Raw genomic sequence first — 26643 nt, forward strand, 5'->3', positions numbered from 1 at the left:
AGTGGTGGGCCGCCAACTTATCAGGGGTACATGACATTGCAAACATATTTAGGTATCGCAATAACCGGGCCAGGCGGTCGCTGCGGAAGATATAGTGCCTTGCCTCAACTGCCTGCGCGGATGACGTGAACCTCTGAAACAATCCACGCAACGCACCACCAAGGAAGCCACCATGACTGTTGTGCAAGCGGATCTTGAATCGTTCTCCCAACACCCAGCAACAACGGACATGCAAGTGTCGTCAACCAAGACGCAATACCCGCTTATTCAAGGCTCTCAAGACGAGCACTACAGGGTGAAGATCACCCTCATTAGTACCATCACATAGCGACCGACGGATGGCTCGAAGCGTATTCTGGGCATTTCTTTCCATTGAAATAACACTCCCAACAATAAAATTTCTATCTTTGAAAGTCATAGACGTCCGCACTCGAAGTTCTGAGGGGAATTTGTAACAGCTTCAGCAAAGCTTACACCGGAGTTCAGTGACCGCTCATGACCACGATCCTCACATCGGAGGTGTGCTACGAAGCCATGGCCACCGACCTGAAAAAAAAAGGACCAACCCTTAAGTTAGAAATCTTCCACCGAGACGCCGGTTTTGTTCTCACAGTCCTTGCATGTGACGCGAAATATGATGACCTGCATAAGTACGGTTGATGGCCTTCCTTAGAGGCAAAGTTCGCCGCCACAAGGGAAAACAATTCTACGAGGCGAACTATCACAAGCGCTGGCAAGCGCAACATACGCCTTTTAAACAGATAGATCAGAACCGAGCTACTTCCACTACCGCCAATGACGCCACTGCAGGAGGACAAGCTCGTTAGTGTGCCTAAATTACTAAGACGGAGACGCAGCAACGAGCGAAAAACAGAGCGCATGCACGCGGCACTAAGCATTTCAAGCCTTTCTGCCTCTTTTTGCCTAGATATCGCTTGTAACGAGTAGGCTTGGAAGCTTGCACCTGCAAAGGTCGCATTATTGGGGCTGTACATAAGGTCACAGGCTAATACACATCACCGGTGGCCTCACGAGCGGCCCACGAGCCGCCCACGACATCGCAACTTGAGCTCAACGCCTTCTGGATGGCGACACTTGTGGTAAGCACCCTGGCTGCGTGCTCTCTCTAGACAAGACATCGAGAATTAAAGGTAATGTTGGGAAAACCCATCAACCAGGAAACGGCTACACGAACCCAGCGTCACCTTATTAAGGAGTTCGGAACACAGCAAAGTGAATATGACATCCCAATACACCTCAACTTGGTGCCAAGACGAGCTGGAAGCTCCGGAAACGAGCTGACTAGCCGATGGCGAGCGCGCAAAATTCCAAGCTGTACTCGCTCCCTTTCCACTCGCTACCACCACTGATTGATGTCGACCCTGGAGGCCTAGTTGAATACGAGCAGACAAAAAAACCTACGAGGCACGATTAACTAAAATGAACACTCTTTTCAAAAAGGCCTACCCAGTGAACTTCAGGTTATGACACAAAATACCCAAACAGGAGCCGACTTAGCGAGAATGTATTGCACAAGTGAAATCTTACGTTAAAGTGGCGATGCATATTGACCGGGATTGACACGACGGATTCGCCGCTCACTTATATACCCACCGCACCACTGCCCATTCTGGGACACGAGAAAGCCAGACAACACTATATACACGCTTAACACTAAAATGAGCACGTCTGTTCAAACGCTTAGCATAAAATGCACAACAAAGAAACAACACGTGGACAAAAGGCTGCTGCCCGCACTTGCAAACACGCACCGATACAAACGAAACAAAAGTGAACTCCCAAAGGCTAACCTCGTAGCTCCTACTACACCCGAATACGGCTGTCTAACCTTTCGGGCACAGCCTACATAAACACAGGAACGTATGTGGATCCTCCGTATTCTAACAGGACCCAAGGCCTGTCCACTACAGAAAAAACATCATTAAATAAATCCTGGCAGGATTTCTACGCAGACGTCACTAATTCACATGACCAAACTGACATATTAATCACTGTCCTCTCCATTTCTCCCCTCAAGGTACACATCCAACGCGGGCTACGGGCTGCCCTCCTCTTGGTACAGCTCACTGAAAACAAACGAAATCTCGTCGACCGTATACGCCTGTGACTTTCCACTGCGCAATGCCCACCTATGAAAAGCATCTTACAATAAATCTCGAATTCTCATTTCTGACTTCTAGCCATGCTGCCTTCTTCTGACTTCAGACTAGTCATGCTGCCTTCTTCTGACTTCTGACCATGCTGCCTGACTTCTGACTTACATGCTGCCCCACCCTTGGTACAAAGCACTCAAAACAAAAGAATGCTTCACAGACCTTACCCCAGTGAACTATGCATCACATTATTTCCATCTGAGAAGAGCACCCTCTAATAGAATCCGGGTACGATTCAACAACGCAAATCTCGACAAAGACGCGTCGTCTCCTTCGGGAAGCTCGCTTCCGCAGTCAGCGCTTGGAGAGTGAGGGTCGTGATGGCTTCTGGTTTCGACGACGACCGTGTAGACTTCCAGCAAGTTTCACAAGTCGATGCGAGAACCTACCTATATGACTTCGCCAACAAACTAACCACCACCCGACGATCCCCTGCCACGTGGACAAGGTGTGATCCAAGACAAACTGCCTTTGGTATTGTGTTCGTTTGCGCGCCTTCTTTTATTCCCGGCGCGCGAACGTTGGCAGCGCCGGTGGCTACGCCGGTCTTACCTGGTTTCCTACTCACTGGGTTCCAACCATCGCACCAAGAAAACAATCGGCCGCATGCGTCGGGACGGCCACGGATAGGTCAAGAAGCTTCCTTTGTTGCGACAAGAAAGGAGAAGAAAACAAAATGAACAAAAAGTATAAGTCTCTTCCTTAAGAGAAACATGCATAAAACCCGAAGCTTTATCTCATGCAACCTAAGTCAAAGTTGAAGGTCAATATCCAAACTGCTTCGAACGTGTCGGAATGGCACAAGCGGATGGAAATCAGCTTCGCAATGCGAGGAGGGACCCAGGTTTTATTCCGGCCACAGGAAGCGTTTTTTTTTCTTGAGGCGCTTGATGCGCCTTTGTGAAAACCCGTCGTGTAATTTCGCTTTCCTGTAGTGTGTTTTGGGTGTAACTATTTGAGTTTTGGACTTTGGACTTTGAAGAAATTGGCTTTTGACCAGAGAAAGCTTCGTGGTTGAACTGGCCATCTTTCACTTCATCCACGATCATCATCATCATCATCAGAGTAAGTTGGCTTTTCTGCAGTGCGTCTTAGATGGATCCCAGACAACATCAGTGAGCCCAAGAAAGCTTCGCTTTAAAACGCAGAGGCAACCCACGTGTAAAAGACGAAAATGAAGGTACACGAAATAACCGCCCAAGGAGCAAGACGTAATTGCGGATGCGCCAATAAATAAATTGAGCGCCCTGGCCAGAGCCTTTAATGGTCCCAAGTAGTCAATCTAAACAACAGTAAAATCACCTACTGCTGCGATGAAATTTCAATGCACATTTCATTATCGGCTATCACCTTTTGTCGCACAATGTATTTATAGGAGTGTTTCCGTCAGGAAACCGACATATGAACTCCACGTTAAAACAATCCACGAGCTGCACCCGCTATAAAAACACGTGCAAGAACCTTCCCTCGTAAGATTCAAACCCACGACTGAGTGTTTTGGCCTGCGGAGATGCCATAATCATGCTCTTTATCAGCGTCTTCACTATCACGGTAAACCAGCTCGGCCTGGAGAAACCTCGGATACTCGGGTTGGAACAGTAGGCTTGTCTTTGCCGCTCGTTCATCCCAGCGGCACAGCCGCCGCAACCTGAATAAAGGTGGGCTCATTAATATCGTCACCCGCCTACGATTGGTCACTAGCGGACGCGAGCGCATTCGGTACAGCAGCGCGCCGCTGCTTCTCCAGCCACAATGCGGACGACCGGACGAAGCGAACACCACCCACCCACCCCAACCTCCTCCAGATACCCCAATGGATTAAGTATAGCTCCTTCAAGGTCCCCGCAACATGGTTAGTCATCCCCAAGAGACATTTTGTGTGAACGGCATCCAATTGGGGGAGCCCTGTAACGACGCCATCACCATCGTATTCATCGGTTTTTCCATAATCATGTTAACTAGATCACACTAAGAATACCTCCGGTAGTTGAGCTGGAACCGCAAGCTATCAATGTTATCAGGCTATCATTAATGTGCTACATTAATACCTCAGGATGGGCATCAAACTGTGCCAATTCGACTTTTGCAGCCCCGGACACTGGGTCTAGCAACTGCTCGGCTCGGAGCAGACAGAACCTAACAAAGGACGGAGACACTGCCCTCCTCTTATATTCACATCCCGCACCTTAATCGATCCTTACCCTGACGAGTACTGGTGACTACTAGAGGAAGTTTTAGATGCGGAGCATCTCTTGCTCGGGGGGATGTCACTTGTCCGTGCCCCGTCCGCAGCGCCTCTGATGATGATTGTGGCAGGATGCCCCAAGGTATTGGCCAACCAAAGAATCCATCACGAGATAGCTTCGCCTTCAACCACCGCCATCATCTTCCCGTAGGGGAAGCGCTGAAGAAGAAGAAGTAGAAGAAGACAAAGCTGCGAGGAGGAGGGTGTGTACGTTGCTCTCAGCCGGTGCACAACAACCTTTGCCTCACCAACGCTGACGGAGACTACCGATTCTACCACAGAGACGACAACACGTTTTGGCGCCTCGAGTTTTGGCGCCTCGAGAACCACCGCCTACGTGCCGTCACACAACAGTACTTGCGTGCCTTTGCCACCGGTGTGGACCCGGACGCGGAATTCCCTCTCGCGCTACGAAACACCAGATCACTCAACATAACGGCAACACAATGGAACCACACGGAATCGCCACGATGCTTCGCATCCTCATCAGGGTTCCCCACGGGACGATGGTGTAAGTTTGTTTCGCCTGCTACTTTCACCTGCTACATTTTTAGGTTTCGTTACTCGCCGCCCGGCTCTTTCTCGCTAGTGAGCTACTCGCCCTACCAGCCGCCAAGTTCGGCCGCACCGCAATCGGACGCCTACAAACCTGATGCACTGCCGATCGACGTACGAGGACGAAATGTGCTGTCTACGTCGGCAAACAGTTGCTGGTTCGCTGTACCGCGCTTAGTGATGCTATATAAGGCCAACATACATGATGTCACATCTCAAGTATACCGCATCCACACAAGGAACAAGGCGAATAGCACGAGAAGAAAGCTTATTCGGCAGTTTATGTTAATATGAGGCTCACCCCTTTGAAGAACGTTTAAGATTCTGACCGGTGTGCCCTCTATCATCAGTAAGAGAAGACACTGAAGAAATTGGCGTCTACTGGTCGCAATCACAAAGAGCCCAGCCGCCGACAGCGTACCAAGTTGCTCAGTTTGTTTTTTAATCGTCACTGTTTGCTTCATTCGATTTCAAGTAGTGATGCGGGCTGCATCCCGGTGATACAGTTGCCTAAGATTCGGGAAGGTGTAGTGATGTCATCATGTAGGGCACACTTTTACGCGGCTTTGCTGTGCCGCGTAAATCCATAACGTTCCGGAATGTACACACAGTTCAAAAGGCCATGCCAGGAATGCCAGCCCCCTCTACCACATCGACATATCCCGCACGTATTCTCGTCTTCCGCCTGCGCAACAGGGAACAACCTAAACATGGAAAGACGGTGACGCTCAACCCAATACCTCCATAGCGACACCGAAGACCACCACGGAACGTGCCAAGGCTTACTACAGCTCACCAAGCATCAGCGGCAAGTGGACGGTGAGCGCCAGTCAAGCACTTCAATCGCAGCACACAGGACCATCAATGGAGACCGCTACAAGGCTACCACCATGCCTAAGAAGCCGGTTAATGTACCTGTCGACCGCATCTTCGCTACAGCCTATATCTGCCTTCGAGAGCGGTCCCAAGAAAAGGTGTAGTCAGATTTCAAGTCAGATTTTTTTTATCATCCGGACAGCTAACTATTGACTGGAAAACTCCCAAAGTGTTTCCTGTCTTTAAAAGTGGCGATAAAGCTTCCCGGATAACTATTGCCCCATTTCACTGACTTGCATTTGTTGCAAGCTTCTCGAGCATATCATCGCCTCCCTCATTTCGAATCACCTCGTGCCTACAATTTCTTTTTCACTAATCAACACGGGTTTAGAAAAGGTTTTTCGTGTAACACTCAACTTTCGGAATTCACGAACTGACTTGCACTTAAATATGGATAACAATCTACAAACCGATTGCATTTTCAAGACTACTCTAAAGCTTTTGACCGCGTCGCCCACTCCCGCCTCATTTCTAAATCATCGTCTCTTCAAATTAGATTCTCTTACACTATCGTGGCTCCATCACTTCTTATCGTCACTCCAGCAATTTACAATTGTCAATCGCTTCAGCTCCCCCTTCAGTGACGTCACATCGGGCGTCTCTCAAGGTAGTTTTCTTGGCCCTTTGCGATTTCTAATTTACGTTATTGACTTACCTACTAATATCTCGCCTTCCATGCGGCTTTTTTAAAGATTATTGCATTGTATATCGTCCCATAATCACTTCATAGTGACCTAAACATAATGTATAATTGGCGTAACATTTGGCAGCTGACCCTGAAATTATCTAAGTGTAAAATAATTTCTTTCACTCCCAAGCGAAATAATTCTAACCACACACATTTTATCAATACCACTGACTTGACAAGGACAACGTCATACAACCTAGGAGCACAATTAACACCTAACTTGTCACGGTCGTCTCATACAACCACAGTCTGTGCCAAAGCATCGAAATCATTAGGTTACCTACACCGAAACTTGCGTAACGCACCTACTGACATCCTTAAATTAGCCTATTTAACTATCTTTCGCCCACAATTAGTTTGCTTGACCTGTATGGTCACCAAATCAAGCTTATTTAATACGAACAATATAATCAATTCAAAATAGAGCTTCGCGCTTCATTTCTCGGAATAGTGACCGCCATGCTAGTATTACTCAAATTAAAATATGTACGGCAGTTCAGCTGTTAAAAACTCGCCGCTCAATCACCATTCTCTGTCTTCTGCACAAATATGTAAATTCAGCTACGCCATCCCATTGCCTCTGGAAGCACCTGTACGCATGTCAGCACGGCTTAATAATCAATTCAGTTTCAGGCGAATATTTGGTAAAACGCGTTCATTCAACTTATCTACCCTGCCACGTGTCATTTCATTGTTGAATGATCTTTCAACCGCCATAGCCTGCTTATCAAATCATGATGCATTTCCTAAGTGGTTCACCAGCCATTTTGCTCGAAGCTTATTCATACATCCTAATCTTGTTGTAATATTGCCAAACTTACTTTTTTCATTTCTTTTTTGTTTAATTGATATTGTAGTCTACTTTAAGTGTAATAACATTTCCTCAAAAATGTAAAATAATGTTGTCACATATTACCGTTTTATGTCATTTCGCGTTGCTTCTATTTTACTTTTCTATCCCCCTGATACCAAGATGTTCATAATACCCTGCATTACCAAATTCATGATGCTTCGTTGTTGTTTTCATTATTTACCCAATAAAATTTCAATGTACTGTGCTGTGTATTTTTGTTTTATTTTTGTTCCCCCCTCGCGCAATGCTCTTCGGAGCCTGTGAGGTACTGTTAAATAAAAAATAATGAGCACTAGCTTAGAACCTGGATCAATGATATAAAAACAGGTGCATTTACACATTGACTGCGTGTTGCCCGCACCTGCATACATGAAGGATTCGTACCGTGAGTATGGACGTTTTTGTTATCCCTCACACATATTGTTGGAACCTGTCATTTGCTCAACTTATTTATTAAAAAATTGCATTGCAAACTGCCTATGATCAGCTCCCCTTCTTTCTAGTAGCCTGGGTTCTTGCTTTGTCGGATCAAAGCCAATAAAGTAGTAGAATGCCACAACAGCTGGCACTTTTTTCCTTACTTTGATAAACCACAGGTTAGCGTGTTCGGCCCCGTGCTTGTTCTAAATTTGCCGTGGAATTGTTTCTGTTGTAACAGAGTGCGTTAACATTTGGCTGCTCAGTCGAGATTGCGTTATTTTCAATTATATAAATTATGCACTCAACTACGCACTCCTTTATAAGCCCTACTGGAGTGATAAATTTGCCTTGGTGTTAAAATTGGATTATAGCTTGTCTTTTCATATTCTCAACAAAAATATTCCTTTAAAATTTTTGCACTCCTTGAAGAAAATCTATTAACTGAAGTTCAGGAACATAGGTGTTGGAGTATCATGTTAACGAACATCCTAAGCTGGAATTTACATACAAGTAATGTTTCTTCATTTGTCTTTCATGAACTATGCTCACTTACTAAGCAAAACACACGGATACTCCTGCAAAAGTTAAATTACCTTTGTGCACTGCTTTAATTCTATCTGAATTGCAATATGCTTGCGAAATTTACAAAACCCCAATACAAAAAATACCACAAAAGTTGTTTACAAAAACACAAAATACAAAGTTCTTCATAAAAAGTTCTTCACAAATACAAAAAATACAAAATACCACAAAACAGGGAAGAAAATTGGCATATGCATTATTGCAAAGGAAGAGTCCATCCTAACAAGACATCATAGCACAAGACAATATACCAAGCTCAATTACAAGGAACAGCTCAACTTTTATTTCAAACAAGACAGATATTCTGGCAAAAAGGTCTTAGTTATGCATATGTAATGCATTATGCTTTGGTCACAAAAAAAAATGGTTACATCTTGCCCTAAGAAAGGTTGCAAGCACTTTGGTTGTCAACGTTTAGTTTATTTACAACATTTATCTGTGTAATTTCATATACCGTTTCAAAATGATGCTCCCTTGTGCCTGGTAGGCATGTAGCAGCGCAGAAACGTTTTTAAACAAGCCAACTGTACTAAGTTGTTATGGACTCCAAAAAGACATTAAGTTAAATGTATGACATGCCAGAGAAAATTACATTTACTTGGAACCTGAAAAAAATTTGAATTCAAGAACAAATCAAATGATAGTAAACATGAGGCACTGTTAATGAGATTGCATTGATCGACCTGCCACTTTTACATATCAGTCCATCCCATCGCTCATCTTCACGGGACAACTTCATGGCCACTGAACGCACCACATGTGCTTGTTTCACGCTTTCTCTGTGCACCATTCATATTTCCTTACCTTCAGGTTCCTGGCCAACTCAATAGATATTTGCACTTCACCCCATATCCCGCGTCCTTGTGATATGTATAAACTCTGCATTCAATAGCAATGGGGCTTAGAAGAGTTGGTCGTAAGATAAAACCAAGTTGTCATATTTGATGCTTGGGGGCATTGATTTTCTGTATTCTTGAATTCACAGAGCAACAAACAAGTACGGGAGAAAGAGCAACACACAGAGGCACGGTAACACATAACGCCTGTGATTCCCGCATTTCCTCTCGACCTTGCTTGTTGCACTGTGAATAAAAGGAAAACTAGTTCTTTCATCTGTTTTGTGGTTCATAAAACACCTGTGTTACTCTATTTAGCAAATCAACGCATTCCTAATCTTTTGAGAGCTCGCATTGTCGCTTTTTTTTATTTTGTAGGTTCAGTAACTTCTAGTTAACCCTTTTTCGCTTTTTTGGTCTCAATGAGGCATAAAGGACCGGGTTGTCGTGTGACCGCTTACTACACGCAACAGACATGAAGTGCCATGTTCAACAAGAGCTCGACTGCTTGCCCAACCCACGGTGCATTTCACAACATACGGCTGCAAAACAAGCTTCCTATTCAACTGAGCGCATGTAATCGTGTAGGCAATCTGGTGAGCGTATTCAGTAATCTCTAGCAACGAAAACACCTGCATAAATGTCCTTCTTATTACCTCCAGAAAGTAAGAGATTTCTTACATTTTTCATAACAATGATTTGCGGCATGTGCCCGTGAGTCACTCACAGACTAACCAACACCCCTTTTCTAGATCAACCTGAGTCGTTACTTGCACTCCATCTATAGTGCGGTTATTTTGCCTTCATTTATTTGCATAGACGACATACCAACAGGGGAGACACCTTCAGTGTAGGTGGGTCATCTAATACAAAAACAATTGTTATCCGGCCATGTACATCGCCTAGCCATTTTCTCCGATTGATTGATTGATTGATTGATTGATTGATTGATTGATTGATTGATTGATTGATTGATTGATTGATTGATTGATTGATTGATTGATTGATTGATTGATTGATTGTGGGGTTTAACGCGCCGACGCAACGCAGGCGATGCGGCGCGCCGTAGTGGAGGGCTCCGGGTTAATTTTGACCACCTGGGGATCTTTATCGTGCGCCGAAATCTCGTACACACGGGCGTTTTTGCTTTTCGCCTCCATCAGAAAAGCGGCCGCCGCGGCCGGGAATCGAACCCGCGACCTCATGCTCAGCAGCGCAACGCCTTAGCCACTGAGCCACCGCGGCGGGTCATTTTCTCCGGTACTGCGCTAACATCGAGGGAAATGTACCAAAGCACGTTCACGTGGTCGTGTGTCATGGCGCTAATCTCAGAGGTACTAAGAAGCAGTCACTGGCCGAAATTGCAGCTTACGACGCATACCTTTCCCTGCAATCAGGTAGTTATATCCCTCCTTTTCCCCATTGCAGATACGTCCTTATACAATCAATGCAACAAGAAAGCTAATTGAGTTTGTTGTATCTGGGTTTAGGTTACTTAATGAGTCGCCATATCAAATTGGTTTCGACACCTCAACCTGATTGATTGATTACGAGGTTTAATGTGCCGACGCCACATAGGCGATGAGGAGCGCCGTAGTAGAGGTCTCCGGATTAATTTTATCCGCCTGGGAATCTTTAATGGGCGCCGAAATCTCGAACACATGGCCGTTCTCGCTTTTCGCCTCCATCAGAAAAGTGGCCGCCGCGGCCGGGAATCGAACCCGCGTCAACACCTTAACCTGTTCACTCTGTGTTTAACTGTATTGGAGCAAAAGCTGTCGGTAGCTTTTAGGGGAGCTGTCCTTCAACAATTGTGACAGCATGAAAACACTAAGAAGGGTTTACTTGTCATTTTCACTGGCTTGCGGCAAGCTCAAAAATTGCTATAATACACACAAACTTAGTGAGGCACGAAATAAAAAATTGAAGAGAATAATTGAACCACTGATGCGCGTCCATTGAAGCGCATTTGATACTCCACTCTTGGAACGTGCGTAGCTGCCGAGCTGCCTGTCCAATGAAATAAGCTCATTTTCCCACGTAAGCAATTTTTCTTAACACGAAAGTATTACTTGGCTAGGTAAGTGAAAGTGCGTACCCCGATGGCATCCGCAAAGGTGGGCACAATAGCTGTGCCTCCTCCCCCACAGGAACTGACAGCGCACCAATGCGTGACAGCAACTTGGATGGCGCTCAGTCCTCAATTCCCCTTATCTGCGACGTGTTTCATTGCGTGTTCATCGGATATTAGGCAAAGAAAATTTTCAAAGGTAGCCTGCTCTCACCCGCCATCACACTGCAGAGAAGGCAGCACCTAAGCGAGCACGGTAGCGTTATTCAGCTTCCAAACTCCCATTCGAGATCAGACCGCTGTGCTTGCGTTCATGTGGAAGGCGTGGATGACCCCACCGTGAAACTATGATTAGCACCATGCCGTAGAGGGATGCTGAGGAGCCGTGACCTCTAAAAGGTCGGATCAGTGGATGATCTGTTACCAATAAGTGTTCTTTCGCGTTTTAAAGACGATAGTCTTTCTTGGGCTACTTAAAACCAGAAATTTTGTTCTGTCTGTATGTCTGTCTGTCTGTAACTCGATTCAGCCACACGGCCAAAGTAAAATTTATATTGCGCAATAGTCTTATATACTCACAGCCAAATGCAAATGTCTAAGCCCGGTTTATATGTTTATACTTGTCAACTTTGCTGAACAAGAACAAGACATTACGCAAATATAAGACAGGAAATTAGTACACAAGAGATATTTACAGTGTTCCTTTATTAAAAAATTCATGGATGCTTGGTTTTTCGATACCAAATGATATTCTATATCTACTGCAGAAAACAGCCGCCTCCTGGCGGCATATGAAAAATCACGCGGCAACAGCAACCAAAGGTTCCACTAGCTAGTTTCCACGTTCTGCTTGGAACGCACGTCGAGCACGGCCACGCGGTTCTATAAACCTTGTAGTCGGCCGCCTCCATTCACGCGCGTCTCCGCCGTACTGCAGCGCTGGCATCGAGGAACCCGGCCTGTAGCAGTGGAACGCGGCAAATTCAAATCGCCTTGCGCAAACCTTTAGTGTACCTTGGGATGAGCGCGACGGTACAGGAACAGCATGAGAGGTGAGCGGGAAAGCAAAGGGGGCATTTCCTTGGCAAATATCTGCAAAGACTATCGTCTTTTGACGACATTTGCAACGAAAGGAGCAGATACGCGGCCAATTTTTTGTGTGCTTTCACTGGCCGAAAATATGCCTGTGCACAGGTGGCTGGAGCAATTCAGGAAGTATGAGTGAGGCAGGCCATGGCGACGAAATTGCCATTGTTTTCATGCGTAGCATTCTCTGCCGAGTACCCTCACAGCCAGAACCGTGTAACGCCCTGAATTTCCAAAAAAAGGCAGATATCGCGGAAGTTTCATTTGTAATCGCTATAATAGCGTAAGTGGAGATAGCTGGTCGCATGAAATTTCAAGAAACTAGAAAATACAAAAAACATATTACGGAAAATGGCGAAACGTTTAACGCCCTGCATTTCCACAATAATACGGATTTCGCGAAAGTTCCACATGTAGTCGTTAAAATAGTGTAAATTTAGATAACTGGGGGAACTAAATTTGGACAAAACTACAAAATTAAGAAAAATATAAAATAATTACGGAAACTGCCGAACCGTGTAACGCACTGCATTCCCACAATAATACCGATTTCTGGAAAGTTCCAAATGTAATCGCTATAATAACGAAAATGTAGATAATTGGTCGGACGAAATCTTGATAAACTATAAAATAAGGAAAATATAATTTACGGGAAATGCAGAAGTTCAAATGTAATCGCTATAATAACGAAAATGTAGATAATTGGTCGGACGAAATCTTGCTAAACTATAAAATAAGGAAAATATAATTTACGGAAAATGGCAGAACGTATAAGGCATGGCATTTCCACAATAATGCACATTCTGCGAAAGTTTCACCTGAAATTGTTGTAATAGCGCAAACAAAGATAATTGGTAGAACAAAATTTGGAAAACCTATATATATATATATACAGTCTAGTCCACTTATAACGATATCCAAGTGCCAAGGAAATCCCATCGTTATAACCGATAATTGTTATAAGCGGGTTGCAAAATAAAAAGACAGAACAGAGCTCAGAACATTTTAGTCGCATGCCAGCAAGGTCATACTACTACTAATTTGCGGAAAAGAAGCCAGTCATCGGTCACCTTTGTTTTCCGCGTGTGAAGCTAGCGCAAATCTTTTCCAAGAGCATCTACAGGTGCTTCATCTAGCTGAGGTAAACGTCCTTGGCGGAAACAAAGTCCCCGAGGGACTGTGTCACACATTGGGCCTCCTACGAAGACACTACCTGAGTAGGCTGCGCAACCGCGTCATTAGAGTCGTCACTGTTGCACTTTTGGTACACAATATCACCGGATTCAATCGTTATATCCGATATCGTGGCACTGCAGCATTGTAATAAGCGGTTTATTTTACCATAGAAAGAATTCAAAGGTTGACGGGGCCATAGCTGTTCATCGTTATATCCTATATATTGGTATAAACGGTATCGTTATAAGTACACTCGAATATATATATATATATATATATATATATATATATATATATATATATATATATATATATATATATATATATATATATATATATATATATATATATATATATATATATATATATATATATATAATAATTCCGGAAAATGGCGAACGGTGCAACGCCCTGCATTTCCACAATAATGCAGATTGCGCGAAAGCCGAAAGTTCTAAATGTAAACGTTATAATAACGTAAATGGAGATAATTGGTGGGGCGAAAGTTTGGAAACTAAACAATAAAAAATATTAAAAATTACGGAAAATAGCAAAACGTACAACGCATGGCATTTCCACAGTAATGCAGATTTCGCAAGTTTCACCTGTAATGGTTATAATAGCGTAAATCGAGATAATTGGGCGAACAATATTTTGAAAAACTATAGATTTTTTATTTTTTTACCAATCTTGGCCATCTCCCTAAGTGGGTATGCTTGGCTTGACAAACATGCGTCGGAGACGCTGGGCGGTCGCCGCGAGTCACGCACACACGAGCGCTCGACATTTCTGTTGTTTTAACTGGCGGGCGGTCGCCGCAATATTGGCCAATCTCCCTAGGTGGGTATGCTTGGCTTGACAAACGTGCACAGGGGACGCTGGCTGGTCGCCGCGAGGCCCACGCTCACGTCCGAGTGCTGGGCAATTTCTTGGTATATTTAGCTGCGGACACGCAAAATTACGATTTGCTAAACAGCTTCGCTGTAAAAACAGGCTTAATGCTTAGTTGCCTATGGCAACCTGGAGGTCCTGCTGGCAATTGAGATCTGCATGTACCGACCAGACCGTGATGTCGGCATATGCTGTGTTGCCCACTGTATTTTCTTTTTGTTTTACTGTGAGCATTGATTGATTGTACGGTTTAACGCGACGACGCAACGCAGGCGATGAGGTGCGCCGTAGTGGAGGGCTCCTGATTAATTTTGACCATCTGGGATCTTTACGTGCGCAGACATCTAGTACACACGAGCGTTTTTGCTGCTCGCCTCCATCAGAAAAGCGGCCGCCGCGGCCGGGATTCGAACCCGCGAACTCGTGCTCAGCAGCGCAACGACTTAGCAACTGAGCCACCACGGCAGGTTTTACTGTAAGCAGAAAAATAAAAATGTTTCGCGTCGTGTTTTAGTTTTTTTTGCTCTAATTATGGTAACACCCATTAGTGGAGCTGATCTCCTTGTCCATAATCTCCCTCAATTTTTCTATACTCCCCGTATCTCCTTGTCCATAATTTCTCTCAATTTTTCTCTACTCCTCGTATCTCCTTGCCCATAATTTCCCTCAATTTTTCTATACTCCAGTATCTCCTTGTCCATAATTTCTCTCAATTTTTCTCTACTCCTCGTATCTCCTTGCCCATAATTTCCCTCAATTTTTCTCTACTCCCCGTGTCTCTTTTGTATACTTCGCTATCCCACGATAGCTATATTCCGCTAACCCACCCTCTCTGTATCTTCCTTTCTACCTACTTACCTACCTACTGAACAGTCTATCTATACATCTCATGCCTCTGTGAGACGGATACTGTGAATCAAAATAAAAAAAAGAGTCTATCTATACATCTCATGCCTTTGTGAGACGGATACTGTGAATCATGGCCGCTGCAGAGGGGGAAAAAACTTTACGGCACTCACAGGCTGTAGACTTACAAACATACGCCTATAGTCTCCTCGGCGTTGTTTAGCTAGTTGGCAACCCTATTAAGACTAAATGTAGGGTTTCAAAAGGCATGTACTTGACGAATATTGTGTTGCAGTTACACACGGATCGTCTATACCTAGCCGTTCAAGTCAACACATGAGTAGTATAGCATGTGGCGGATGTATCGATATGTGCGTTCCGTCTGTTGTTTTTCTTCAGCTCTAAATAAACTCTACCCTAACCCACCTTCTTGAATTTGGCGAATATAAGATGAAACCTCAGCAATCGGGTCAGTGTTGCTAACAAGCAGCTGAACAGCTGGCGGTGCAGTGGGAGAGGCGGACGCAGGTGTGCGTCAGCCTGACGTCGTCATCGTCACACAGTACCGTCATCTTGGCATAATACGACTGTGACGTCGGTTGTAAGGTTGTTGAGCTTAAGTTTAAAGCTGGCAAACATTGGGCTTTAAGATTAAAATAACAAGGGTCATTGGTCAATTCTCTCAGTCATACGAACAGGAAATAAAAAGAAAATACACAAACGGAAACGAATGATGATGATGCTTTGACGTCAACATCTCATCCCAATAGCGTAAAAGGATGACGATGTTAGGTTTTCCTGGCGCAAGACCATCAAAGCTTATGAGTGCCAGTACTATGATGAGCATTGTTTGAGTGGAAAGATGAAGTAGAGAATTCATAACAGTAGATATTTCGAGCTTTTGTATAAAAATACAACATGGTGAAAATTTGTGTAGAGGGCCAAGTAAAAACAATGTCATAATGGAGTAAATTTTCTGCAAGTGCCCAATGCCACGGTCCTTGCGGTAGCAAGGCCAGACCCGTCTTAGCTCAAGCGTGAGATGGTGACTAGGCTCATGGGTGATATGACACATATCTTAAAAAATCTACATCTGACCAGTACGCAAAAACACGGGTAATAGAAAAAAATGGCTCGTCAGACAAAAATAGCAATGAATGTTGAGCTATCATGCGTGTGTAAAATTCTGGAAAGTAGCGCTTTCTTTGTGACTCGAGTAGTTTGCATTCCACTAGTACATGAATGACATAAAAACACTCCACATCTCGAGCAGCGTAGCTGTTCTGTACCTCTTAATACGTACGCAAGTGTAGCAAGGGTTTGGTCTATCCGCAATCTACAAAGAGTAACCTCTGTGATCCTGTGCCGTTTCTCAGTGACAGATTTACCTAATTTCGGTCTTATTGTGTGAAATTTGTTCATTGTCTGCCCATTCCAGTCGTCCTGCCAATAGTAGCGCAGTATTTTTCATACGCACAATTTAGGATCTGCGTACGGGGTGCATTGCATATCCAAATCACTTCAAAAAGCAGCAGCTACAGCATACCTCTCTGCTTCCTCATTTCACGCTATGCTGCTGTGGCCTGGGACCCAACAGACAGTGATTTCGAGTTTTTGTTTGTGTACTAAGCACGGCAGTTTAAGAAGTTGATTGAGGGCCGTTTTTTTTGTAACTTTCCTGAACCTGAAGCCTGCACTTCCATTTGAGAATCAGTGAATATCACTGACTTTCTCTTTGCTTTGAATAATATGTTCTACAACCATGACAAGGCCGCGAGTTTCAACAGTGAATATAGATGCGGCTTTGCGCATAGTCTGACAAAAAATCTTGGACCATGTGCACCACATAATACTGCACCTGTAGACTTAGAGGCATGTGGAGAACTGTACCTGTTTCGTCAAAGCACAAAATGCTGCCTAATTTCTCTGGAGCTGTTCATTTGTCAATCTCCATAAAAGACGAATCAAAAGAGATATGGCAGAGATCCAACGGAGGAATAAAGTCAGCAAAGCTGTTTTCTGACAGCCAGCGAATGATATTTTGAGGCCTAAGAAAACTGCTCTCCCCGACAGAAAACTTTTCAAAAAGCTTGAATTTTGGTTGCCTAGAGTGCTATTGGGATGTCCAGTCAAGGATGTTACTTCTAGAGCATAAGTCAGCCCAGTGCACTTCCGCTGTCTAAAGAGACCAATGATCGACTTCCACATACGCGTTTAAAACCGAGCTTAAAACTGAGCCAGACGTACACCCAGGATGTGCCCAGCATCTTTCGTGCTGTTCTTGCCGTGAACTCATAAACAAGGCACCCGCAGACGATGCGTGACCTCACAAGGCTATTAAACAAGAACAATAGGCACTTCATGTCAGTACCCCCGTGACAGGACTTTCAAAATCCTGACTGCATCCAAACATTCACTGTGAGGTGCTTGATGTGTGAAATGAAGGAACGTTTGTCAAGTACAACCCCTAGGAACTTGTGCTCCTTTTTTGCGGCTATGGGTGTTTCATTGAGCGTAATAATGGCATCTGGTCGAATACCATGCTGTCTAGAGAAAGCCACACATGGGCTGTTGTCTGGGTCGAAACAGAAGCCATTCTCATCTGCCCATTTCGAATGTTTGTTGGCCACCAGATGTATCTGCCTCTCACAAATGGACATATTGCATGATTTAAAGGTAAGGTGCACCTCATCAACATATAGTAAGAAATTGAGCGTGGCAGTGTTTTTTCTTAGGAACTCATCTTTACAATACAAAGAGTGCAACTTAGCACACCCCCCTATGGCACACCATTTTCTTCGGCAAACGTCCTGGACAGGACATTTCCAACCCTAGCCAGAAAGGTGCGCTCCGAAATCTAGTCTTGCAAACTGTTCAGCACGTTTCCACAAATGCCAAGGCGCCGCAAGTCACAAAGAATACAGTAGGGCCAGGCTGGGTCGTAAGCTTTCTGAAGGTGAAAGAAAACTGATAAACAATGCTGCTTATATACAAACGCATCCCTGATGTAGGACTTGAGAGCCACTAGGTTTATAATACCGTGATACTCAAGAAAATATATTAGGTGACGGTTAACCATTTTTAAGTGCGAATGCACTTCTTAAGCGACCCTGAATCACGCGTCCACCGCCGTCCGTCCGTCCGCACCACATACCCACTTAGGGCGATTGGCCAAGAAGACTTTTTAAGTGCGAAAGCGACCCCACCACATACCCACTTAGGGCGATTGGCCAAGAAAATCTCAAAATACAAACTTGGTGTGGCCCACATTGTTCGTACCGAAATGGCTGAAGTAGTCTGAGAGGAAGGCTATTTATGATGAAGTATCATGGTTTTCCTGGAGGAAATATTTCCCTGTGGTTAGGCAGCAAGCATGATCAGGACCTGAAGCTGCGGGTGTAATGTGGAGTGAATCACGCGTCCACCGCCGTCCGTCCGTCCGCACCACATACCCACTTAGGGCGATTGGCCAAGAAGAGTTTTTAAGTGCGAAAGCGACCCCACCACATACCCACTAAGGGCGATTGGCCAAGAAGAGTTCCTTCGCATCACCCGTGCATTCGCACTTCCCCATGCTCCCCTTCGAAGAAATGCGGGTGAATTTTTTCCTAGACTTTGCATAGCAGCTGGACAAAGCAACCGGCCTAAACCTTGTTGCAAGAGTGGGTCGTTCCCCTCCTTTAAAACTGACACCAAATAACTTCTTTCCACGCTTTTTGGAAGCTGCCCTGCGCGCCAGATCTTGTTAAACAACAGTAAAACTGCTTCGAGCGTGTCACCGTAAAAACGCTTAATCATGCTATATGGTATTCGGTCTGCACCTTGTGCTGATTTCTCCCAAGTAGAAAAGGCAGCATTAAGCTGCTGTATAGTGTAAGGGTAATTACACCATACGTCAGACTGCCTTTTGTCACGTATGATTTCTTGTTTCTCTGACTTCTTGTGTCTCAGAAAATTACTTCAATAGTGAACTGAGCTCGATACATATATAATGCTAGCCTGGAGGAGTCCCTTGGTCTTGTGTCTCCACCTGTGCTGACCAGAGGTTGCGCATTCCGTAACAGTGTTTCTTCCTCAGAGTGCTTTCATTCTTCGTAATACTTTCCGCGTATCAGTATATAATGTGATTGATGACAAGTACCTATTCCTGCTTTCTCTTTTTGCAATAAGACAAAGTCGCCTGCCATTGGCCTTGATCCGCTTCAAAAGTAACAGATTTTCGGTCGTCGGGCACCTAGGCAAGACACCCCATGCCTTATTCTGTTCCTTGCGGACCTGCCTGCTATCATCATTCAAGCAAGGTTCTGGCTTAGTAACCCTGCTAGTAGAAATTTGGGGAATATAGTTTACTGCAGCTTCGATTATATGAGTGGTCAGAGTTTCTACAGCTTCATCAATACCAAGGTAGTCCATAAATGTACAATGAAGTTCAGAGAGGTTTTTTTCTAGTCTGCGGCTTCATCCTCGAACTTTTGTGAATACAAAAGGTTGGCTTGTTTATTGCCTAAGACTTTAAAGTCTATTGGAAGGTGGTCCTTTTCCTACAGGTTGTTAGCCACCTTCCACTCAGTTGCTGGAAACATAACTGAAGAAAAAATGGCTACATCTATGCAGGAGTATATAGAATGTTTTGTGTTGTAATATATTGGGTCTCTCTTGTTCAGTATGCATGCTCCTGATGATAGCAGGAACTTTTTCAGAAGGCCCCCTCGAAAATCAGTGCATGCAGTCCCCCAGGGTGGGTGGTGAGCATTAAAGACCACAACTAGCAGATACGGCTCTGGCAGGAGATCAATTAATGTTTCGAGCTCCATACTGGAAAGGCCGTGGTCGGACAGTATGTACGAGCCAACTTGTTACCAATTTGTTAAAGATAATGGCTCGTATGGCTACCGCTCTAAATTAGTTTGCAGGTGTAGGTACAGGCATATGGCTGACTTTTGCACTACAATTTCAACCGAGGACTGCAGGCAACCTTGCACGCAACACCCCAGCCTTTTATAAATACAGCACAGTTTGTAAGAAAGTTTGTTTGACTCGTGTTTAGATGTGTTTCCTGGAGACACACAATACTTATTTTGTGTTGACATCAATTCATAGATATCTAAATTTTTCAAACGGCCTCTGCAGTTCCAGTGGACTACGTTATCAGTACCCATCATCTTACACCAAATCAACGGTATCTATAGTGCCCGGCACCCATCTTCGCTCGTTCATGACACCTTGCAGGAGCCGTGACCCTAGCTGATTTTTGCTTCGTGCGATCAAAACAAGTGATTGCCGCGCCCTCTCGACGTCCTGCGTTACAGAGAGCTTGGCATTGTGTCCATGGCTCATTGCGAAGCCTCGACAGCAGGGCCAGGCTGACTGAGACAGCTTGCCTCTCAGCCAAAGTCGGCACAGCGGTGCCAACTGTGAGCTTAGCGTGAGCATCAGGAGTTTCCAGGGCAACCTCTGATGCTTCTTTTGTAGCTAGTGCAAAGGCCTTATTCGCAGGCACCAAGGTGGGGCGTGGTGCCCCTGGGGTCCAGCAGGGCCCCAAGGAACCTAGTGTCAAGCCACACGCCACACTGGATGTGTTAAGTCTTTGGCGCGCTTCCCGAAATGTAATGTTCTCTTTGAATTTCGAAGCAATTACGTCTTTTTTCATTGAGAGCACGAGCGCGAGTACGCGGCGTGTTCCCCTTTTCAGTTTACGCAGGCTTCACAGCTGTCAGGCCAGGAAGGCTGCACTTCACACTAGCTGCCTTCCCTCGGCAGATTGTCGAGCCACGGCCATATCTCTGACAGTTGCAGCACCGGCGAGGGTTCGGGATGTAAGGACGCACATGGATCTTAACATAGCCTGCTTTGACACGCACAGGCAATACGCTTGTAGAATAACTGAGACTGACATGTTTGGCGGGTATTTCCTTCCCATCTCTGCGGATCTTGATTCTTTGAAATTTGATGACATTCTGAGCATCAAACCCCTCAAGAAGCTTTTGCTTAGACAGGTTCATGCAATCATCATTATAGATTACATTTTACATTCCTGGCTATGTTCATACACCGGCGGAGTGTTACGCTCACAGGGTTGTCGCCTACAGCAGTTACTGTGGTCCGTTTTGCACACTGTTCCGCATCTTCGACGTCCAAAAGGATGTCGCCACTATCGAAGGACGTCGCAAGCATATAATTATCTCTGCAGCTAGAACCAATATCGCCTACAGGGGACATACCCGCAGGAGTAGATTGGAGAACGATTTTTAAAGCAGCTAATCAACTCAATCATTTCACTCAGTCAAGAAGTCCAATCAGTCATTCAGTGACTGGAGTGCAAGCACTAGGAGGGTTGACTGCCTACATGAAATCCGTGTGCGTGCTTCGAAGCCTGATAAAGTGTTACATATCCACACAGTAGCCCATACAAGCTGTGAATATGCCAACATTGCATACACACCAGCACTGCACGTACCAACATTGGACAGCTCTTTATAAGCAGGAAGGTATAGTGCCTTCGCACGATATTCAGTGCTTGGTACAGCTAAACCGTCTGCCATTTTTTGCTTATGCAACAATAGTAAGCGCAAATGCGCCTAGGGCGAACCTGCGAACGAGGGAGCGAGCGAGTGACTCCTCTTTTTAGTCATGGACACTTATTTACCTGGTACATACATGTCAAGGTTAATTTTTACTCGACCCAGCGCTGCTCAGCGTCAAGAACTAAAAAGCTTGAGAAACAGGGTCCAACGTCTCCCACCAAGCAACCATGCAATCGACAGCGCTCACGCCTGGCATTCACCGACGCAGCCGCCACATCCGGACAAACAATAAGAGGTGACGAATTTTATGGCCGCGTTCAGAAATTCCCGGTGACCCGCTCAACTTCCTGCCCTCTTTGATGTTGCTCATGCGGGCCGCTAAAAAAGCACATTCCTTCGGCCTCCGCTTGCCAGGAGCGACGAACAAGCACACCGACACCGCTTGGCTCTGCAGGAGATAAGCCTCTTAACGACGCCGCTCGGCACATTCTCACAGTAGAAGACTGAATGAGCGCTGTTTCTGCGAAACGGGACTTTTACGCTACATTACATGAAAGCCAACTTTAAAAAAGATAAAGAACTTGGTTTGATCCGGATTCTAGTTTGTTTTTTTTTTCCTTCTGAAAGTAATCGTTGAACAACTGTCGACCGAAACTTTGCCTTCTTGTTTAGCTTGCACATTCACCATGCAAACGGTGAATCGGTTCAAAGCGGCCATGAATACAAAATTCAGCTTTGTTAACCTTGAGAGAACTAGCCTTTAAGAGACCGCCAAGACCCCTTACAGCTACAAAATACATTTTTTAACCAAGAAGTGCAAGTTATAAAAAAATCTTTCTAATTTGGCGCTACAGTGACTTAATATGGCCCAGCGCTGTACGTTACCATTCGAATGATACGATCAAACGAAACTAACGGCTCCACTGCAATCGTCCAGTCATGTTTTTTGGCGGTGGACTCTATCGGTGACCGCCAACCACACAAAGAAGATTCTGTGACGTCGTAATGGAGGAATCATCGGAAAGTGGCTGAGGAGTCGCTACTGTTGTATATGTTTTCTTTATTATCCCAAATATTTGATTGAAGGTTGCAACAGAATCGGTATCATTGTTATCGGGACAAAGATGTCGTTTTAATAAACCAAATCTTAATTTTGTTTTCATGGCCCTTTTAAAAATAGCTAAAAAGAGAACACTATCTCTCTCGTTCAGGATGCGAAAAAGTAGAGATGAGGGCCAGAGAACAGAAAACAGAGGGTCACATCGCTCACCTGTGAAGATGCATTGATGCGGACAAAATTGATCTAGCTATGGAGCAGATATTCGGGTCAGCAGTTAGGACTCAGCAGTTTGAGTTCACTACAGATCTTTGGGAGTTGTGCGGGTGATCAGGATGTACAGACGCGAGCATGTAAGGATAGAAGGCAGTTAAAAATTAGGTATAGTTTCTGTCACTGCGCGCTTTCAATATCTTATACGTAAACGTTAGGCCGAATCCCTCAGCCATTGTTGTCTTGAAAGCGTAACCATCGTTTGGCAAGGGTGCTTTATGCGCATGAATCCTTGAAATTGCTCCCAATTAGTCGGAAATATTCGTAATAATTGAAATTGCCTGGAATTTACTAGGTCGTGTAATTTCTTTACATTAGTTCCGGGATTAAGGAAGATTTTATGTAATTTCACTTACATTAGTTTAAGCTAGAGTTAACGTTGGTTTCTTGAAATTTACGTGAATTTACATAGACAATGGCTGTCAAAGGTTAAAAAGCACCCAGCTAAGACATAGAAATTCCCAACGTTCCAGCTTCGCTTGATATTTTTTAATGCAAAGAGCCTAGCTAACAAAGTCTATACGTTATATGGCCCACATATATGCGTCATTACTGAGACCTGGCTACATGATCTGATAAGTGAATTGTACCGCCTGGATATCAAGTTTTTAGGCGGGATAGAGGCTCTCGTGGTGGCGGCGTGGCGGTTATATTAAAAGATACCGTTCCCGCCTGTCTCGCAGATCAAATTTCAGATCATGAAAGCCTTCTTTTTTAGATATCGCTTGACCATGTTACCTTTTTTCTTTGTGCACTTTACCGTACACCCGATGCAGATGATACGTTTTAGAACAAATTATATGATCGACTTTTAGGTTTATGTTCCACATAAACCTAAAAGTCGATCATATAATTGTCATATATAATGAAAAACGTATTGTTAACAGGTGATTTTAATTTTCCATCAATAGTTTGTGACTATTTAAGCTATGGCTGCTCAATTCTGGCGACTCAATTCTTGACATCATGTTTTTGCTCAACCTCAAGCAAGCGGTAGATGTCTGAACTCGAGGCGGGTCGATTTTGGATTTACTGTTTTTAAGTGAAATCTTTTCTTATGGCCATGTTGCAATCGAACCGGGCATTTCTGATAATAAACTGATTTCTTTGACTTGGAATAAGGCTTTAGATCGAGCTAAAAATACTCAACCTGCCACACTTATAAAGGAATTTACTAAGGCGAATGGTGTAGCTGTAATTCACTACCTTGAAACCCATATCGGATCCTTGTTACACAATGTTGAGACCTCTTGGCAATTGTTTGTTAGAACCATACGTCATTGTGTTGAGACTTTTTTACCGTGTCGAAAAACTTACAAGCATCGTGCAAACCCTTGGATTAGGCGGGAAATAATCCACATGAAGCGTAAAATTAAAAGACTTCGCAAAAACCATGTACCAATGACACCCCCGCTTAACGACCTGAAAGACAAGCTACAAACAAGCTTGGCACAAGCAAGAAACCATTTTTATAGTAATACGCTGACAGAATTTCTTCAGAGTAGCCTTCAAAAATTTTGGCGGTATTTAATGTACTTAAGCGAGTCTAAGACCGGAATTAGCAAAATGAAGGTTAATGGTGTAATAATAACAGACGCTCGCACTATTGCTGAACATTTTAATGCATACTTCCAAAGCGTTTTTTCTCAAACCGGTGATTATGAACTTGAGCATTCATTCGTTGACTCAGACAATGACCTATTAGTGATGCAAGAATGCGTATTGCACATGCTATAAAACTTAATTCCAAAAAATCTGCGGGGCCTGACGGCATGCCTATTGCTTTTTTGAACCGCTAGGCTGAGTACTTATCGAAATTCCTAACTGGTCTTTTTAATCTTTCACTTGCTACGGAGGAAATACCGGCTGATTGGGTTATAGCACGTGTTAAACCAATTCATAAAAAAGGGATCCTTTATCGTTTGAGAATGACCGCCCCATTTCTATTACAAGCAGTTGTTGCAAACTTCTTGAGCACGTTATTGCTAATTACGTCTATGAATTTCTCAGTGAACACAATGTCCTATAAAAGCATCAGCATGGCTTCAGAAGAGGGTTATCTACTGTTACCCAGTTAGTTACAACTGTCCATGAATTTTTACGTGTGCTTGATGTTTATGGGCAAATTGGTGTAGTTTTTAGATCTTTGTAAAGCCTGCGGTAAAGTGCCAAACGGGAAGTTGTTATACAAACTACAGTGTTTAGGATTACCTACAAAAATTGTTCAGTGGATTCAGGCTTATCGTCAAGATAGACGTCAGTATGTAGTGATTAATAATTTTTCATCGACTGTTCTTCGTGTGTCTTCTGGAGTCGCACAGGGAAGTGTGTTAGGGCCCCTTTTGTTTTTAATTTATGTTAATGATTTAGCTTCTGTCATTCCTGAAAATGTGTCTGTGCGTTTGTTCGCGGATGATTGTGTCATTTTTAAACAAATTTCCTCACCGATTGATCATGTGGCTTTACAAGAAGCACCTATCGCTATCGACAACTGGTGTCAGAACGTAGAAATGCAGTTAAACACTAAAAAAACTGTGCTACTGCGTATCACCAGGAAACTAAGTCCTAGTCAATTGCACTATGCTCTAAGAGGCACTAACATAAATAATGTAGACAAATATAAGTACTTGGGGGTCCCTCTCACAAGCAAGCTAGCTTGGTCAACCCACGTATGACATTACCACTTTCGTATTGCGTAAGCTGTGGTTTCTAAAAAGAAAACTAGCACCTGCACCCTCGTGCACGAAAATTCTAGCCTATAATGCATGTGTTCGTCCAAAGCTTGAGTATGCTTCCATTATTTGGGATCCGCATACCAAGAAAGATATTATGAATCTGGAACAAATTAACCGAAAAGCAGTTAGGTTTATTTTTGGCAAATATCGCAGGTTTGATTCCCCGACCACCCCAATGCAATAAACATTTCTACTTTAGAAGCTCGCAGAAAGTTCATTCATCTTTCCTTTTTTTTACAATTGTTTGTGTGGTAATTTAAAATTGATCTCCCTGACAGTGTTGTCAGCACGAAGTACTCGTCATGGTCATGAACATGCTCTAACCCCAATTTTTGCCCGATCAAATGCTTTTAAATATAGTTTTTTCCCTAAAAACTGTGGAGGACTGGAATTGTTTGCCCGGTGACATCTTTCATTCTAATAGGTTTCTTGGTGACCTGGAGCATCACCTTCTTTCCTAACTTTTGTTTCTGTTGTATTGTTGTCTGTTGTTTTTGACAACTATGTTTTGATGTATCCACTCCTGCTTGGGCCAGCTCATTGGCCTGCAATATTGTGAAATAAATAGAAGTGTTTGTAATTGCTTGGCATGGCTTGAAATTTTTTGGAATATCTTAAAATTGCTTGAACATTCCTGCGGATAATTTTAACCTACTTATTACTTAGAATTATTGTCTGGTTTCGCAGAATGACTCATAAAACTATCAGGGGTCACATACGATGTCCTAGACTCACTTGAAATTACACACGACCCC

General features: G+C 44.0%; 1 protein-coding gene across 1 annotated transcript in view; it reads right to left on the minus strand.

Annotated features, from left to right (window-relative positions):
* Positions 1-26643, minus strand: part of LOC144178910 (uncharacterized) — a 459264-nt gene that overhangs the window by 369315 nt on the left and 63306 nt on the right. Inside the window, exon 2 of the mRNA XM_077707051.1 lies at positions 2727-2817. The gene's annotated coding sequence lies outside the window, so the exon portion shown is untranslated. The remainder of the gene's footprint in view (positions 1-2726; positions 2818-26643) is intronic.

The sequence above is a fragment of the Haemaphysalis longicornis genome, unplaced genomic scaffold, assembly GCF_048455015.1.
Source record: "Haemaphysalis longicornis isolate Haplotype H1 unplaced genomic scaffold, Haemaphysalis longicornis Haplotype H1 scaffold_4, whole genome shotgun sequence".
In the NCBI taxonomy this organism is placed as follows: domain Eukaryota; kingdom Metazoa; phylum Arthropoda; class Arachnida; order Ixodida; family Ixodidae; genus Haemaphysalis; species Haemaphysalis longicornis.